This window comes from Lonchura striata, chromosome 29 (genome assembly GCF_046129695.1).
Source record: "Lonchura striata isolate bLonStr1 chromosome 29, bLonStr1.mat, whole genome shotgun sequence".
NCBI lineage: Eukaryota > Metazoa > Chordata > Aves > Passeriformes > Estrildidae > Lonchura > Lonchura striata.
Genome location: NC_134631.1, coordinates 4,843,769 through 4,857,063, shown reverse-complemented (window position 1 = coordinate 4,857,063; position 13,295 = coordinate 4,843,769). Strand labels below are relative to the sequence as shown.

Below are 13,295 nucleotides of genomic sequence, written 5' to 3'. Positions count from 1 at the left end.
TGAAAAGGAGGCTGTGTCCTCCAACAAGTGGAGAGATCCCATGGGGAATGTCCCTTGGCCTCTCCCATTTTTAGGAATGAAATTAGTTTCACAGGACTCCTCTGTCTGCTTTGTGGGCAGAATCCTCTGCTGATGTCAATTTTTCCACACACCCTGGGGTTCATCCCAAATTCCGTCCACCCTCCGGGGCGGCGGGCAGGGAGTGCAGCTGAAGGTGCCTCACCCACTTTGGGTGATCGGCTCCCTTGGCTGGCGGAGGCACCGGGGATTGATTGGGGACCCGGGAGTGCCCAGGAGACAGACGAGTGACACATCGGGGGGTCTGTGAAGAGTCAGCAGGGAGAGAGCACTGAAAATCTCATCAGTGAGTGCCCTGGGATCTTCGGGGAGTGAACATGGCAGGGCACCCATGGAGGGGAGAAAAGGGAAAGCCAGGGAGGGGTCCTGGCCAAAGGGATGATGATCCCAAAATGTCTCTGAAGGGTCCCTTAAACATATGGGTGGAGTTTTTCTTTTTCCTGCAGTTTGAATGCAAAGTTTAGAGCATTAGAGTATTTTTTGTATTACTCCCAATTCTATACTGGCGGTTACATTCAGATCAGAGATGTGAGAATGAGTTTTATTCTGAGAAGGAGAAAAATGTGAATTGCCTTGGAAATTTTTCGTGTATGTTTCTGCGATGCTCTTCGAGGAACCAAAATTTTGGTCTGGGTTCCTTGATGTTCATGTCTTGGCTGTATTTTACAAAACTAGAAGAGATTGAAAAGTGAGCCCTAAACTCATAAACGGGCAGCCAAGAGAGGAGCTTTAGAAATGCAAATTAACACTGTCAGGGCAAAGTGGAGACAAAGTACCTGGCTCTTCTTGCCTGGGGCAGGAATTGGCTGATTCCCTCTGCCCCTCACCCCAAGCTCTGCCTGCTTGCACAGATGGAATCTGCACTGCTGAAGGCAGAGCCCATGCTGAGGATCTCTGACTCTGCAACAGAAATGGCTGAAGCTGCAAAGGGAAACAGCAAATGGAGAATGTTGTGAAAACTTCACTAAAATAAGGGGGGGGGGGATCATCCCTCTGCCCACTCCAACATCTGCTGTCACTGTCTGTGCTGTACAGGCTGTATCAGAGCACTGGGGTTTTTGCTAGAAGAGGTTCAGGGAGGTCAGCTGGAATTCAAGTATTTGATGATGGAATAAGAAAAAAACGGTCAGTTGATGCAACCCTAGCTTGAGGGAGTACCCTAAAATGGGGAAAAGCATTGAAGGGCCACCAGAACAAATCCTACAACACCATGGACCAGCCCCTGGGAACCCGAACCAATTCATATCAGGAGACAGAGAACCCATTTATCATTTCAATGGCATTATTAGATTTCAAGCTGTCCTCGGAATTAAAACCAACCAGACAGCTCCAGCTCCTGACCTTCCTGCCGACCAAGCCACTAAAATGAGGAACACAACATTTCACGAGGGGATGGGATCAGATTATCTCTTAGCAGAAAAAGGAGGAGTTTGTGGAAAACTAAGTGTCTCAAACTGCTGCTGGTAAAGAGATGGCAAGGGAAAAGTGGTGAAAAAGCTAACAAAGGAAATAGGAGAGCAGTTTATGTATTCGTCAAACATGGAAAAGATGGAAATGGGACAAGTTTTCGTGGCTCCCAGGCACACCAGGGGTTAAAGGAATGCTGCTTCTCCTCTTCTGTGCTGCAGCAACTCTCATCTTTTTACCATGCTCCACACCTTGGCAATGCAGCTCATCCAGCAGCTGAGCCAGGGCATGCAGGTGGCAGCCAGGCCTCCTGATCCACAAACGGCTACAAAAGGACAGCGAATGAGGGCACCGAGAATAATCCCAAAACCAAAGAGGACCCGGGAAGAACAAAACAGAGTCAAGGAGTGAATCTGCCTGGAGATAGGGCCAGGCACTTGTACGTAAGGGGAGAAACCATCAGGACCAATAAATGTTCCAAATAGACGCAGACAGCTGCTCAAAGTCCCGCTACATTCCCGAACTTAGAGGAGAAGAACAAAGACTTAACAGAGCCATGAATATCGGCTGTTCTACAAAAGGAGGGTGCACATTAACGAGGACAGGCTCCAGGCGCATCGGGAAGTCGGAACCTTCCAAGGAACTCAGCCGGTGGGCAAAGGCAGAGGGAGATGCGGCCGGGAAAATGAGGATAAAAAGGAGGCTGCGGACTACGAGCACGGCAGAGAGCGCACGGCAAATGCCCCACGGCCTCTGCCCCTGCTCGGCAATAAAGTCACTTTGACAGGACTCCTCGCTCTCCCCCGGGCACACGAACCTCCGGCGACGGGAATTTCCCCGCCCGCTCCCGGCCGCGGGGCAGCCCCTCTGTCCTACCCACAGCAGCCGGGCCGAGCCAGCGCTGCTCCGGCAGCGGCTCCTGCCCGGCCCCGGCGGGAAGGAGACCGCGGGCAGCCGCTCCCGCAGCGCCCTCAGCCCGGGGCCGGCACGGGCCGGACACGGCACCGGCGAGCCGCCGGAGCCCCCTGCCGCCCCCTCCGCCCGCAGCCGGCCCCGAGCCCCCGCAGAGCCCAGCGCGGCTCCCACCTGCGCCGGGGCCGCCTCCGAGCTCCGCCGCCGCCGCCTCACCGCGCTCCGGCCGCTGCCGCCGCTGCCGGGCCCGCACAGCCGCTCGGCCAATGGCGGCGCTGCGCGGCCACGGCCGCCCTCAGCCCGCCGCCGGGGCCGCGCCGCGCCCCGCTCCCACCAATCAGCGCGCCGCAACCGCGACTGACGGCACCGGCGGCCAATGGCAGCGAGCTCGGGGCGGGCTCTGCGCACGGCCCCGCCTCGCCCCGCGCTCTCGGCGCCCCCGGGCTGCGTGAGGGGAAAGCCGGAGATGAGGAACAGCCCCGGCACGGGCCCGGCCCGAGCCGGGATTGAGCTGCCCACACAAACAAACTTCTCCGCGCCTCCCGCCACGGCTTTCCCGGCCCTGCGCCTCCCGTGCCTCCGCCTCTGCGGGAAGCCCAGGAGCCTCACTTCTCCTGCCCCTCGTTAGCGCATCAGTGCTTCGCTTTGATTTCCCCCGAAAGGGAAACCTGCCCGAAGCCCTGTGGGTGGGTGGGTGAGGGGAGAGATTTCTGGCAGAAAACTCCAAAGACTCGGAGCAGGAGCAGGAGAAGTCAGTGCAGAGCCTTAAATGCCGCTTTCCCCACGCCTCCCTGCTCCCAGCTGCACCTCCTCCCCCGGCAGGGCAGGAGACAGGGAATGGGGCCATGCTCAGCTCATCCCCCGGGGCTTCTCCCTCTGCTCAGGGACAGGAGTCGTTCCCTGCTGCACCCTGCGCTCTCTCCCGGCCGAGACTTCTCCAGGAACTTCTCGGAGCGGAGTCCATCCCCTGGGCACAGCCCCCTCCGAGTGCTGCAGCGTGGGTCACTGTGCCACGGGCTCAGTCCTGCCAGGACAGGCTGCTCCAGCGGGGCCCCTCTGCCCGCGGGCTCACAGCCTCCTCTCAGGCATCGCCGAGCTCCAGCCCGGCTCCTGCAGGGGCTGCGGGGGATCTCTGCATCCCCATGGACCTGCAGGGGATCTCTGCATCCCCATGGAACTGCAGGGGATCTCTGCATCCCCATGGACCTGCAGGTGGGTCTCTGCAGCCCCATGGATCTGCAGGTGGGTCTCTGCAGCCCCATTCTAATATATGTTGTGGAATAATTCGTTCTTATGTAAAATATACATCAAGTCAGTTGTGCTTGTACAAAAAGATTCTTAAAGTTTTAAATGACCAGTGGCTGCAGCCGGGGTGGAGAAACCACAGTTGGCAGAGAAAGAAAGACTTAATTTAGAAATGAAAAAAGGTGGCTTTGTGCAGAGATGGGCGCTTTCCGGGGAAAATCCAGGAGACACCCAACATGAAGAATGCATATATGTTAGTTTAATTAGTAGTGCTGTATTAACATTTTAATAGCATGGTAAATGTAGTTTCATAGTTAAAATTAAGCTTTAGTAGTTAAAACATAAAATATCTATGTGGCTTTTCTTTTAAGGCATGAGATACTCGCTTTGAGGTAACCATCACAGAACACCTAAGTCTTCCAGTGAATAGGAAATTATGGCTTTCTTATCAGAAGAAGCAAATTTCTTCATCCCTTGCTCAGACTCAAAGACGCCATGGAGATTAAAGGAAACACTTGTCATAGAACAGTCAGAGTGTCTTGTTTTAAACAGAATGTATGCATAACCATGAAGAATATATGAATATGCAATAGTGTAATTTTAAGGGTGATCCCTTTGTTCACAAAGTATGCATGTTGTGGCTTAAGTTCCCAAGAGCATCCAGACATCCTTAAGTCTTTGGTTTTTATTGTGTTTAATTGTCCTAACTCTAAATTTTTATCACTCTAATTGTATTAGTATTTTAATAACTATGTTACTATTATTAAAATTTTCAAGGCCAAGTGATTGGCGTTTTTCACAACTATGGTGGCAAAGATGGTTTCTAACACCTCTCTGCTGGGGCCTGAGGAGAGTCAGGGTGAGGAAGACGGGTCCTGCCCTATTTAGGCAGCCTCACTCTGTTCCCCTTGTGTGTGACCACAGACACAAGTTATGATCCATGGGCAAAAGGAGACAATAAAACAAAGAAAAGGGAAAGGATTCCCTAAACCCTTGGTAATTAGCCCCTGAGACTAAAGTGTACACGAAGAACCAAGACCCAAGGACAAAGGACAGGTGAGTATTTGTTGGGATGGGGTGGATAAGGGGGGAATGAGTGATTGCTGCAGTCTCTCATGCTGTGTTTTGTCTTTTTCGTGAGAAAAGCGGCCAGTAAAGAGACCAAGGGAGTGATAAAAAAGAGAGAATCCCCCCCACCCTGGGGAAACTGGGACTGGGTCTTAGGGAAGAAGTGGAACCTCGTGGAGAGAAGCCAAAAGTTTTCCTGGCAGTGGAAAAACAGGGGAAAAAAAATTTTAAAAAAAGAAAAAAGAAGGGGCCCCAAAAAATTCTGCTGGATTGAGGGATAAGTGTGCCCAAGAGCATCCAGGATTAAACCTGCTGGGTTAAGGGATTTGCATTCCAAGAGCACCCAGGGTTGCCAGATTGAGGATATGCCCACGGGGTTCTGGGGTTGGACAACAGTAACAGTAACACCTAAAATTCTGCTGGGTTGAGAGACATCCAGGATTAAACATGCTGGGTTGATGGATTAACATTCCATGAGCACTCAGGATGTAGATATGTAATGTAGACTGTTTGAAAGTGAAAGGTATCTTCTTGTTGTATGTGAGAGTGAGTGAAAAATAAAAGTGAGTAAATGTAGATTAATGGAAGTGTATATAATGTAGATTGTTTATTCTGAGCTTTACTTTATCTCGTTGGAGGGAGATGGATTGTGTTGAATGGTATTGTGAGAGAAAGGACTTTTTGAGTAGTTGAAAGAAGGTGGTATTCAGGTTGTTAGAGAAAGTGGGAAACAGAGGCAGAGGACTTGTGAAGAAACGTGAGGAATGGACTATCACATCTAAACTGGTGACACCAAATTGACTTTCAACCAGGACCGTGTGCAAATGGTTTGGGAAGACCCACATGATCCAAGGCAGGTACAAAGAATAACACCTAACTGAGAAATAAGGCAAAGCTTGCATCACTGGTTCTAAGCCCTGCCTGAATAAGCCCTGAGACGCCTCCGACACCTCCTTGGCAGAGGAACACTGCCACTTCAAACAGGAGGATCGGGAGTGTTTGAGTCAAAGAGTTCTTATAGTCTGGCCTTAGCCTGTGACTTGTACAGGGAAGAAAGGAAATTGCCATCAGTGCTATACTGTATACTTTATGTGATTCATCCCAATACTGGACACGCCAGCTGGGTTACAAGTGAATGTTCAAATTATGGGAATAATTGGTGTTGTATCTCACAAAATCTATGTTCTTGTTGCAAGAGGTATCAGTACTGAATCAATTCCCAATACAGATAGAACTCAAAACAACTGAAGTAATAACTCTGTTTTGTGGATGGGAATTATTAGTGCCTGTTGACTGAGAGATACCTGAGGAACAATGTGAAACCACAGTTAAGGAGTGTCAAAAAGGACTTGCCTAAAAATATTAGTTAAAAGGAGTGACAAGGGAAACAGAGGGTAAGCCTGGATTGAGCACTGTACTCACCAGCGAGAAGATCACACGTACCTGCTGTGGGCAGCAAACCCACAGGCAGGGGAGGTGGGGGTATAAGCCATGCCAGACCTCTGTCATTCCTGTTTCTGTCTCTCATTTGTTGTCTTTTCCCTTCTGAGATAGCAGCAAGATCGTGTCACAAATGCTACAGAAAGTGTTACATGGAAAGAAACCAAAGTTCCTTTTTGTTACACACACCCATGTCAACAGCCACAGACTCACCCAAATTGAGTACCTGCAGGCAAAATGGGGAAAAATATTGGATTACAAGGAAATTAGGAAAATGTGATAATAGATGGGGCATCGAATGTCTGAAAGGAGAGAGATGGATTTGCTTTACATTTGATCTTAGAGATATAGTCCAAGATTTGGTATAAAGACAATTAATAAACAAAAAGGTGAAACCAGCACAGCAATCTAGCTCTGTATTGACTCCAAATTATATACTGCATCATATTATAGGCCTCCACGCTGTTATAGAGGAGATAACAAACAAAGCTGCTCAGGCACTGTAATTAATATCAAATCATAAAGGCCAAACAAAAACTGCAATGTACCAGAATAGGTTGGCTTTAGACCATTTATTGGCTAATGAAGGGGTGTTTGTGGAAAGTTTAATATATCAGATTGTTGAAAATAGATGACAATGGGGAGGTCATCCTAGAAAAAAACAACCGATATACCAATCCAAAAATGGGAAAACAGTGTTAAAAACTAACTAGTGGGGTAATGTATTGAGGATGGGATGGTGGAAGATATGGGGATTCTTCCTTTTATGTATTACAACTGTTATAAATGAAAGTTTGTCTAGACAAATTAATATGAAAAAATAAAATATTTATTTTGCAATCAAATTCTACCTAGCCAGCCACAAGGAAAGAAGAGAGCCGAGCCCGGGGACGGCCCTGGGTGTGCAACAAAGAGGTCAGCCTCAGCAGAGGTTTTCCTCTAAGCCCACACACCTCCATCCTGGCACAAGCGGTTTTTATAGGGAAAATTCTGCCTGAGGCCAAGATTTCAGCAATCAGTCTTTTCTTCCATTAAGAGTCTATATGTTAATGAGATTTTCTTTTTTGGTGATGAGGGAGAACAATTCAGTGTCTGGAGTTTGTTGAATCCCTTGATGAAATTTACGGGAGGGAACGCTGCATTCACCTGTGTCTGCCCAAGGATTTCCATGATATCCATCTCGGGTCCTTCAGGCAAGGATCAGCACCGGGGGTTCCTGTATCTCCCCAGCCATGGCCCATCTCCTGGGGAGCCGCACCTTCTTACTTGTAAATCAGTTTCCAATATACAACCGGTCTCACCTGTGAGGGTGGGGGGGAATCCTAATACAAACGTGTGGAGTGTTACAGTGTTCTAACAAATCTAACAAATATTCAATATCACATATATCAGAAATGGCGCCAATTATATCTGCTACATATAACAGTATGGTAAATGTAGCTTTGTAGGTAAAATGAAGCTTTAGTAGTTAAAAAAGAAACTATGTAGGTGTGTGTTGGGGGGGGTTTAAGGAATGAGATACTCGCTTCAAGGAACATGCAAATTCTCCAGAGAAGAGCAATTTATGGTTTTCTTATTAGAAGAAGCTGATTTCTTCACGCCTTGCTCAGACTCGAAGACCCCGTGGGGATTAAAGAAAACAGTTGACATACAACAGACAGAGTTTTTTGTTTCAAATATAATGTATGCATAACCACGAAGGATATATGAATATGCAACAGTGTATTGTTTTAGGGGTGATTCCTTTATTCACAAGGTACATTCCTCTTGGCTTAAGTACCAGAGAGCATCTGAACCTCAGATATTCTTTCTTTTTTATTGTCTTGTAATTGTCTTAACTCTAAATTTTTATCAGTCTAATTCTATTCCTATTTTTTCACCATTTTATTATTATTAAACTTTTAAAATTCTAAAAACCAAGTGATTGGCATTTTTCACAAATTCCTATCAGGAGACAGAGAACCCATTTATAATTTCAATGGCATCATTAGATTAAAAGCTGTCCTCGGAATAAGAACCAACCAGACAGCTCCAGCTCCTGACCTTCCTGCCGACCAAGCCACTGAAATGAGGAACACAACATTTCACCAGGAGATGGGATCAGATTATCTGTTAGCAGAAAAAAAAAGCAGTTTGAGGAAAACTAAATTACTCAAACTGCTGCTGGCAAAGAGATGACAAGGGGAAAGTGTTGAAAAAGATAATAAAGGAAATAGGAAAGCAGTTTCTGTATGGGTCCAAGCATGGAAAGGATGGGAATGAGACACGGTTTTCTGGCTCCCCGGCAGACCAGGGGTTAAACGTTGGGTGTCTCCTGGATTTTCCCCGGAAAGCGCCCATCTCTGCACCGAGATACCTTTTTTCATTTGTAAATTAGGTCTTTCTTTCTCTGCAAACATTGGTTTCTCCAGCCCCGGCTGCAGCCACTGGTCATTTAAAACTTTAAGAATCTTTTTGTACAAGCACAACTGACTTGATGCATATTTTACATAAGCACGAATTATTCCATAACATATATTACAATGGGGCTGCGGAAATCTCCCTGCAGGTCCATGGGGATGCAGAGATCCCCTGCAGGTCCATGGGGGTGCAGAGATCCCCTGCAGATCCATGGGGATGCAGAGATCCCCTGCAGGTCCATGGGGATGCAGAGATCCCCTGCAGCCCCTGCAGGAGCCGGGCTGGAGCTCGGCGATGCCTGAGAGGAGGCTGTGAGCCCGCGGGCAGAGGGGCCCCGCTGGAGCAGCCTGTCCTGGCAGGACTGAGCCCGTGGCACAGTGACCCACGCTGCAGCACTCGGAGGGGGCTGTGCCCAGGGGATGGACTCCGCTCCGAGAAGTTCCTGGAGAAGTCTCGGCCGGGAGAGAGCGCAGGGTGCAGCAGGGAACGACTCCTGTCCCTGAGCAGAGGGAGAAGCCCCGGGGGATGAGCTGAGCATGGCCCCATTCCCTGTCTCCTGCCCTGCCGGGGGAGGAGGTGCAGCTGGGAGCAGGGAGGCGTGGGGAAAGCTGCATTTAAGGCTCTGCACTGACTTCTCCTTCTCCTGCTCCGAGTCTTTGGAGTTTTCTGCCAGAAATCTCTCCCCTGCCCCACCCACCCACAGGGCTTGGGGCAGGTTTCCCTTTTCGGGGGAAATCAAAGCGAAGCACTGATGCGCTAACGAGGGGCAGGAGAAGTGAGGCTCCTGGGCTTCCCGCAGAGGCGGAGGCACGGGAGGCGCAGGGCCGGGAAAGCCGTGGCGGGAGGCGCGGAGAAGTTTGTTTGTGTGGGCAGCTCAATCCCGGCTCGGGCCGGGCCCGTGCCGGGGCTGTTCCTCATCTCCGGCTTTCCCCTCACGCAGCCCGGGGGCGCCGAGAGCGCGGGGCGAGGCGGGGCCGTGCGCAGAGCCCGCCCCGAGCTCGCTGCCATTGGCCGCCGGTGCCGTCAGTCGCGGTTGCGGCGCGCTGATTGGTGGGAGCGGGGCGCGGCGCGGCCCCGGCGGCGGGCTGAGGGCGGCCGTGGCCGCGCAGCGCCGCCATTGGCCGAGCGGCTGTGCGGGCCCGGCAGCGGCGGCAGCGGCCGGAGCGCGGTGAGGCGGCGGCGGCGGAGCTCGGAGGCGGCCCCGGCGCAGGTGGGAGCCGCGCTGGGCTCTGCGGGGGCTCGGGGCCGGCTGCGGGCGGAGGGGGCGGCAGGGGGCTCCGGCGGCTCGCCGGTGCCGTGTCCGGCCCGTGCCGGCCCCGGGCTGAGGGCGCTGCGGGAGCGGCTGCCCGCGGTCTCCTTCCCGCCGGGGCCGGGCAGGAGCCGCTGCCGGAGCAGCGCTGGCTCGGCCCGGCTGCTGTGGGTAGGACAGAGGGGCTGCCCCGCGGCCGGGAGCGGGCGGGGAAATTCCCGTCGCCGGAGGTTTGTGTGCCCGGGGGAGAGCGAGGAGTCCTGTCAAAGTGACTTTATTGCCGAGCAGGGGCAGAGGCCGTGGGGCATTTGCCGTGCTCTCTCTGCCGTGGCTGTAGTCCGCAGCCTCCTTTTTATCCTCATTTTCCCGGCCGCATCTCCCTCTGCCTTTGCCCACCGGCTGAGTTCCTTGGAAGGTTCCGACTTCCCGATGCGCCTGGAGCCTGTCCTCGTTAATGTGCACCCTCCTTTTGTAGAACAGCCGATATTCATGGCTCTGTTAAGTCTTTGTTCTTCTCCTCGAAGTTCGGGAACGTAGCGGCACTTTGAGCAGCTGTCTGTGTCTATTTGAAACATTTATTGGACCTGATGGTTTCTCCCCTTACGTACAAGTGCCCGGCCCTATCTCCAGGCAGATTCACTCCTTGACTCTGTTTTGTTCTTCCCGGGTCCTCTTTGGTTTTGGGATTATTCTCGGTGCCCTCATTCGCTGTCCTTTTGTAGCCGTTTGTGGATCAGGAGGCCTGGCTGCCACCTGCATGCCCTGGCTCAGCTGCTGGATGAGCTGCACTGCCAAGGTGTGGAGCATGGTAAAAAGATGAGAGTTGCTGCAGCACAGAAGAGGAGAAGCAGCATTCATTTGACCCCTGGTCTGCTGGGGAACCGGGGAACTGTGTCCCATTCCCATCCTTTCCATGTTTGTACCAATACATAAAGTGCTCTCCTATTTCCTTTGTTATCTTTTTTAGCAGTTTTCTCTTGTCATGTCTTTGCCGACTGCAGTTTGAGCCACTTTGTTTCCCCCAGACTCCTGTTTTTTCTGCTCACAGATAATCTGATCCCATCCTTTGGTGAAATGTTGTGTTCCTCATTTCAGTGGCTTGGTCGGCAGGAAGGTCAGGAGCTGGAGCTGTCTGGTTGGTTCTTATTCCGAGGACAGCTTGTAATCTAATGATGCCATTGAAATAATAAATGGGTTCTCTGTGTCCTGATATTAATTGATTCGGGTCCCAGGGGCTGGTCCATGGTGTTGTAGGATTTGTTCTGATGGTCCTTTAATTCTTTTGCCCATTTTTGTGTGTTCCCTCCATCCGGGGCTGCGTCAATTGATTGCTTTTTTCTAATTACATTATCAAATAGTTGAATTCCAACTGATTTCCTTGAACTTGTTTTAGCAACAACCCCAGTGCTCTGATACACCCTGTACAGCACAGACAGTGACAGCAGATGTTGGAGTGGGCAGAGGGATGATCCCCCCCTTATTTTAGTGAAGTTTTCCCAACATTCTCCATTTGCTGTTTCCCTTTGCAGCTTCAGCCATTTCTGTTGCAGAGTCAGAGATCCTCAGCATGGGCTCTGCCTTCAGCTGTGCAGATTCCATCTGTGCAAGCAGGCAGAGCTTGGGGTGAGGGGCAGAGGGAATCAGCCAATTCCTGCCCCAGGCAAGAAGAGCCAGGTACATTGTCCCCACTTTGCCCCAGCAGTGTTAATTTGCATTTCTGAAGTGCCTTCTGGGTGCCTGGAATGCAGCTTCTCTTTCAGAGGAGCTTCAGCACCTCACATGTGCCCCCCCCACAACCTGCTGCTTTTTTTTTTTTTCCCCTTCAAATGATCCATTTAATATTTGTGACTTAAAGGGTGACCTTTAAATCTCTTCTATTTTTGCGAAGTACAGCCTAAAGGTGAATGTTGAAAAACCCAGAAAAAAATTTTTGTATCTCTTACAGAAACATACTCAAAAAATTCCAACGCAATTCAGTTTTTTTCTACTTCTCCTTGGAGTAAAAATTCATTTTCACATCTCTGACCCAAACATAACCGGCAATATAGAAGAGGGATTATTAGAGAAAAATACTCTAATTCTCTAAAGTTTGCATTGGAACTGCAGGAAAAAGAAAAACTCCACCAATAGGTTTAGTGTTAGAGTCAAGGCATTCCTTGATTCTGGCCAGGATGTGCAACAGAAATCATTCCATCCCCACACAGCCCGGGTGTGCAAAGAAAATTGTTCCATAACACGTGGGTTTTAGTCTATTTTTCCCAAACTGGATACAGTCTAAATGCATTGGTTTAATGTTCTGTAGTTTCAAGTTGTGCAGTTTTTAGTATTTGGTTTCCTATTGGACCTGGATTTCTTTGCTTGTGCTGTTAATGAGGTGGGAAGTGCTGGATTTCCTCCTCAGCCTTTTGCAGACCAGGTGTCTGCAGCCCTGCCGGGGGCAGTGTCTGGGGTAGGTGTTGGTTGCTGTTTGCTGCTGGGGTTGATGTTTTGCTGCTGGTCGTTATCTTTGTGGGTGTCTTTTGGGCCATTCCCAGTGTGTTGTGGTGTTAAACTCATCTCCACTGAGTAGTGTAACATCCCTTAACAAAACCTTTAATATTTCTTTCCCCAAGACCAAGGCAAAGCAAGCCTGAGTAGAGAAATCAAAGGTTAACAATGTTCAAGTCTATGAGCTGGTCTATTTTCCATGGATGCACTGGCAGGCAGAGCAGTGTGTGAGTGTGAGTGAGAGCCAGAGTGGAATTGTCCCGGTGTCTCCCCAGCAGCTGTGGCAGTGCAGGCCCAGAGAGCACTGAAGCTGCAGCAGTGGCAGCAAGGGCTGGCCCCGGTGGCTGGAGCTGCCCAAGGAGGGTGGCCAGGCCGAGGATTTCAGCAGAGGATGTGTGGGCAGGCCCAGGGCCTTGCCCCGCTGTGGAGCCCTGGCTGCTGCTGCGCTGCCTTCAGTGCAGGCTCAGGGGGGCCTCCCATCCTCCTGCTGCAGGCGGGAAGTGCAAATCTCCGGGGCTGCAGAGACCTGGAGCCCAGGCTGAGGGGTCCCCCCGTGTTCAGCTGTGCTGGCGGCTGTTTCTGGCCTCGGGGCCCCTTGGCATGGGCCACGCCACTTGGCCACCAGTGGTGCTGCTTTGCACTCCTTAGGCAGAGCCCATGTCCTGCTTGGATGCTGGCAGCAGCAAAGTGCCAAGGCAGGCTCTGTGCCAGCCCAGCTTCCTGGGGGAGAGATTGCACCAGAGACAGGATTCTGGCCACAGACTGCTTTAAATGTGCATCCCTTATCTCCACCCTGCACTAGGTGGAGAATTCCCAGGGTAAGGAATTCCCGAGATCAAGTGCAAGGGAAATAATTTATTATCTGCCCTGGGTCTGGCTCTTCTTCTTGCCCAAGCCAATGGCAAAAGCCGTACCCATGGCATCCTGGTTTCTATCCCCAGCTTCCAAAGGTGTTTCTTTCTTTCCCCATTCATTCTTTGTACCTAGCCTGAGCTGTGGGGGTGCCAAG

At 50.8% G+C, this 13,295-nt stretch overlaps 1 protein-coding gene across 1 annotated transcript in view; it reads left to right on the top strand.

Annotated features, from left to right (window-relative positions):
• Positions 1-13,295, top strand: part of LOC144247624 (uncharacterized) — a 1,666,419-nt gene that overhangs the window by 1,110,519 nt on the left and 542,605 nt on the right. The window lies entirely within an intron of this gene.